At 31.7% G+C, this 6,120-nt stretch overlaps 1 pseudogene; it reads left to right on the top strand.

Annotated features, from left to right (window-relative positions):
• Positions 1-2,509: 2,509 nt before the first annotated feature.
• Positions 2,510-2,628, top strand: LOC111739380 (annotated as a pseudogene).
• Positions 2,629-6,120: the final 3,492 nt, after the last annotated feature.

Here is a 6,120-nt window from a genome sequence, read left to right on the forward strand (position 1 = left end):
AGAGATATAGGGAATGATGGGAGATCTGAAGAAGTATTTTACTTATGATAGGCAGTTAAGGCAGAGGACTTCCTACTTAGAGAAAACCATATCTGCCATGACATGAGGCTAAAGGAAGAACAACTGTTTGGTGTGTTCATGTAATAGCAAGGAGGTAGATCAATGGCTCTGGTTCAGGCCAAGGAGGAAGAGTGCTAGGAGTTGAGGTCATGGAGGTAATGGCATAATTATAGAAGTCCTGTAGGACATGATTAGATGTTTGAAGTTATATTCTATGAAATGAAGAGTCTATTGGGGTACTAAGTAGAGGATTGTCATGATCCAATTCATATTTACAGGAATCATTATGGCTGCTGTGTTGAGAAGAGACTGAGGAGGGATAAAATAGAAGCATAAAGATCAGTTAAAGTAGAAAATTCCAGATAAAATATAATAGTTGCTTGGATTGGAATAGTAGCAATGAAGACGGTAAAAAATAATCATACATTGAACATATTTAGGGGAAGAGCCTTAATTATTTCCTAAGATATTGTGTGTGGGTTTTGATATTTAACAAAGTTTGGATGACTGTGGGAGGATTATGTTTTACAGGTGAAATAAGAGTTTGCTTTTGGACACACTAAGTTGGGATCATTACTAAATTCAACTATATTGAATAGGCAATTAGATGTGAGAAGGAAAAAAAAATGCCAGAATTACAAATTTGGATGTCATCGATTTATACTTGGTAATAAAATGCTGTAACACCCATATACTTACCATACATGAGATTTAAATTACAGCAATGTAAGTTTTGCATAGGAAAGCAATTTAATCAGCATAAAACATCAGTTTATTTATGCTTTGTCATCTTTGAATTTTGTGGTATAAGTACTTGAAGCAAATTGAAATATTGTAATTCAATATAATATCAAAATATGGTGACAACATGGTTTTACTAATTTTTGCTAGTCTTGATTAAGCAAAGGTTAAAAGACACAGAATAGACTAAAATGATCTCAAATGTAAACATCTCAGATATAGTAGAATTGTGTTAAAATAGATTCCTTTTAATTTAATATCAATGTCCAAGAGATGTCAAAAAGATATTATTGTAATGCCATATCATATGCCAATGTGATTTTACTAGTAGATAGCTCTGTACAACCTAACAGTTCTTGCCATTTTCTAAGCTCTGAGCAAACAAACAACTGCTAAAGAGTAGAAAAACTATCACAGGACAGCTTTCTAACCAAAGTCATCTCTATCTGCAAGTCCTAATCTTGGTTCTTTTTTTGACTTTGTCTTTTTCTAAATGTATCATCATAAAAACGATCAGAACTTTCGATGCAATAACTGAATCACTAGAAGTAAAAATATTGTCAATATTTTGGGAATTCTTTTATTGTTTTACTTTCACCTTGACTGATAAATCAACAGGTAAACTCTTTTAGGAACTCAGGGCTATGAAATCTCATATTTAAGGGTACAGTCAAATACTGAAAATCTCAATTTAATACAGAAGGTTCTACTATAGAAGGACATGCACTACTGTCAGCTATCCCTTGCATATGAACACATGCTTTTTCTCTCTGGCTCCCTCTCTGGCTCTCACTCGCACTCTCACTGTGACAGAGACACAAATATACAGGAACACAGTGGGGCAGATACAACCAAAAGAAAACACCATAGCTGGTGGTAAACAGACAATTAAAATAAGCAGTTGCAACTTGGCTTTTTATTTCACACATTTAAATAAAGGAGCACTTTCAAAAACCTTCCAAAGATTAAACAAATAAAAGCTTTCTTTAGTTACTGTCGATTATAAGAAGGAAAGTATTTATGGTATTTAAACTCATGTAAATGAATCGATGAAGGAATTCTTTGGAAAACAGGCAAAAGTTAAAAAAGGCAAAAGTTAAGTTTATTCTCTAAAAACACTAGCTTTTTTAGTGTGAGTTTGAAAGTGAACGATTCTGTTAAAATTTTTTTTTACTTTTCTTCTAAACATACAAGAGGTCTTGCTCTAGGTTTTAGATTATTTTATATGAATGATGGGCAAATTTTGTTTATGGTAGATGCTGACATAATTCCACTAAATGGGTTTGCATCTGAGTTCTGCCTTGCACTGTCATTTTCTTTAGAATCTGTACAATTGAAAGCCATACTCCTAACCTTTAAGGCCTGGTGACAGAGCAGAATAGGCGTCTTGGCTTTCTAGCCAGTAACTTACATCACTGAATCATAAATGCCCTGAACACAAATGAGGAAACAGGAAAGAAAGCCATAAAGTAAATTGCAGCACAATGTCTAGGACCAACATCCAGCTACTCATCTATTCTAATGGGTCATATAGATTTTGGATATATTGTGTGTTTCTGGTACAGGATATTAAATTCTTCTAATTTTTTCCTCTTTTACATTCTGAGTTGTAAGTATTTGTATGAATAACTCTCAATTCCTTATGTATTCTGTATAATTTAGTGCTTTTAAATAAGAGCTTATAACAAATTGCTCTAAAACATCTGTGATCTACGGCCATTCTACCCTGAACAAGCCTGATCCTGTCTGATCTCGGAAGCTACGCAAGGTCGGGCCCGGTTAGTATTTGGATGGGAGACCACCTAGGAAGACCAGGTGCTGTAGGTGTAAAAAATTAAAAAAAAATAAGGGATCGTAAGCAGACAAGGTCCTTGTAATCTATGAGGTCAACCAAAGGTTGCCTCTCCTAAAATAATAAAAGAAAAGAAAAGAAAACATTATATATGTATTCTTTATAGTGCTACTTTGAAATCATATGTATCTTATGAGAGTCATGTGAATAACTATAATTATTATTTATTTATTCAGCCACATTATTTTTTATTAGTTTAATTTAGAGTTAGATACCTTAAATTTTTACTGATGTTAATATTTTATATTATATATATATATCTATAATATATAACACACATATGTATATCTTAATGATATAACATCTCATTTTTTTCTATCAACTCTCATTTTTCCACTTTTTCTTTTTTTTCCTCTCTCTCCTCATCCTTAAATCCTTCCAACATATACACATTCACAAGACAAACTTCCTGAATATTAATCAGATGGGTGAAAAGGTTTTAATATTTATTTGCTATTCTATTATAAGAAGTATGAATAATAATATTGCCAAATATTTGCTTTTGTTTCCTTATTTGAATAGGAGCCATGACAACCCCACTTTTATCCTATCAGAAAAACCTCCCAGATAAAATAGCTATAAATCCGGAGGATGTGGAGGACTACCCGTAAGTATTTGAAAGTAAATAAAGTGAGAAACTGGGCAGGAAATGGCACTTAGAAGTGCAAGTACTAGGTGAGTTTCTTGTTTCCACGATGTCTAGCCTGGAAAGAAGCCTCAGTTTGCCCATGTGAGGCTGTTAAATCTCTGATAGAAAATCCATGGCCTTGATGTTCTTGAAGATCAATAAGACATGATTTAGGGTAATCGCAAATGACAGAAAATGAGAGACAATATCTGTGAAAGGAGTGAACCAGAGAATGGTAGCCCCAAATACTGTGTGTGAACTAATCCTTGAACCATGCATGTGGAGCATGTATGGGGAAGTCCTGAAGAAGCTAAGAGGAAAAGAATTCCCATGATATTTGAGATGTTTGTTCAGCAGACATCAAGCATGAGTCATATAAAAACAATGACACTTAGAAACTTTGGGCTGAAAGCCAAATATAATTAGAAAACTTTGAAAGCAGTCAGAGAAAAATAAAACACATCTCATATAGAATGATGATTAGAATGACTGTTGAATACTCTACAGACACAATGGATGCCAGAAAACAATGAAAAACATATAGAAAACATTGAAAGAAAATAAAAACAACTGTCATAGCAGTATTCTACATTCAGCAAAAATATCTCTCAAGAATACAGTCAAATAAAGACATTTTCCAACAATAAAATGTAAGAGAATTTGTCTCCAGCAGATCTTTACTGCCAAAAATGTTAAAGGAATTTCTTCAAATTGGAGAGGAAAGAAACTGAATGAAAATTGAGATCAGAAAGAAATGAAGTACATACAAAATTGAAAATATTTGGCTAAATACAATTTTTAAATCCTCTTATTCTTTTATAAAAATACGTAATTATTCAAAGCAAAAACTGCATTTTGAAATGTAACCAAAATTTATAACATTTGTTGTGTAATATAAGCAAGATTATAACAATGTGTTGTGGAATTTTAACATTGCATTTTTGTATTTGACAAGTCTAACAGAAAAAGAAAAGTGCAGGTAAAAAATACAACCTCTGTTGTCTTAACTCTAAGTAGACTGTGTATAGTTTAAGCATGCATATTGTAGTTATTAGAATAGAGGTCTCAACCCCAGGTGACATTTGAGAATGTCTGGATACATTTTTCATTCTCACAACTTGGGGGGCAGGATATATTACTAACATCAAATGAATAGAAAGTAGGGTTGCTGCTTGATTTCCTGCAATACTCAAGATAGCCCCCACAATGCTGCAAATATCAGTAGTGCCAAGGTTGAGAAATCCTACTCTAAAGTAACAACTAAAATATAAAAATAAAATGAAATAATGCAAAGAGGTAAAAATAATAAGTTAAAGCTGAATTAAATTTAAAAGTTTAGTTACTCCAAAAGGAATAAAAAAAGAAAAAAATGAAGAACACAAGTAAAAGTGGAGAAAAACAGAAATGAGTAGAAAATTATTAATTTAATTTCAACCAGATACATAATTATATTAAACAATACTGACTAAACTCTCCAATTAAAAAGGAGTTATAAAACTTCTCTCCATCCCACTCAGATTTTAATAAACTGAATGGAATTTGTGGTACCTTTTGATGGGAAAAGAGCTCATGCCTATCATTTGCTCATCTGTGTCATTTTTAGAGAAATTGTTTTAGCCATGTGATCTTGTCCCCTTGGTCATAATCGACTGAGCCAATTGAATTCTTGATCCTAGAGGAAGCAATCTATATTTTGGATTGTGCAGATCAGATAGTTTCACATGAAAATTTGAACTAAATCCCATAAATTTTGTGGGATTAAAATTGTTTAATATTTTGTTAAAGAACAAGAAGACTTGTTAACTTTGTTTCTGTTATGCCAGAGCATTCCACCTACTGCCTTGCCAGAGGTCTACATATTTATTTTCTTCCTTAGGTATTATTAGATTTTATTAACATACTCCTTTTAGCTTGTGCTGTAGTTAGTACACTTTAGATTTGTGTATAAAATATCAGAGTTGTTAAAAAATATGGTATGAAAACTTCAAATGCTTTCTCTTTTGACAAATATCTATATGCACCACCACTGGGGAACAAGGTGAAATGAAAGAAAAACAATTTGTGTTTGATTTTTGAGAAACAAAATATTTAAAATTTATATTTGAAAGTAGAAACTAATGCCAATAAATATTAAATGGATTAACTTCTCAACCTTTATTAGATAATTAAGCCAGCTGATTTCTATAGAATGATTATATCATTTTAGCAATTACTTTAAAAACTAGATTATATAAAGCAGATCTGGAACTTAAGGGCTCTTGGTAACGATTTACTTTTAAATAATCTTTTGCTGATGTGGCTTTTCAAAAAGAAATGGTACCACTCACTGGAGAATTACATATATTTATATAGTCAATAAAATTTTTCTAGTATACTTACTTTTATGAAAACACCCTCAGATAGCTTTATTTTTACATCATGACCGTAAATTAAAATCCTAAATTATTATAATTTGGGGACAAAATTTCTCATGAGCTAAATATTCTAGGCCAGGTGTTGCACACTAATTTTGCTTGTACCATCTCAACATGCTAAGGCTAAAAGAAGCCAACTTTATAAATAGAAAATTGGCTAACAGCTGAGACAAGATAGGGTCATCAGAGCTAGAAAACAATAATGAACATAATATTTTGTAGCCTGGTGTTGTCTGAAAAATGAAACAAAAGATTTTCGTACTGTTTCATTGTTCATTAACTTAACATAAATATAGTGTTTGGAAAAGTTTTTTTATTCATTTATTACACAATGATTTTTATTGTAAGGTATGTAGTTTAAATTATGAAATGTAATTGTTTTAAAATAACAGCGAAGGTAGACAAATAATAGTGATTATTTATAT

This window comes from Pteropus vampyrus, unplaced genomic scaffold (assembly GCF_000151845.1).
Source record: "Pteropus vampyrus isolate Shadow unplaced genomic scaffold, Pvam_2.0 Scaffold2, whole genome shotgun sequence".
Classification (NCBI taxonomy): Eukaryota; Metazoa; Chordata; class Mammalia; order Chiroptera; family Pteropodidae; genus Pteropus; species Pteropus vampyrus.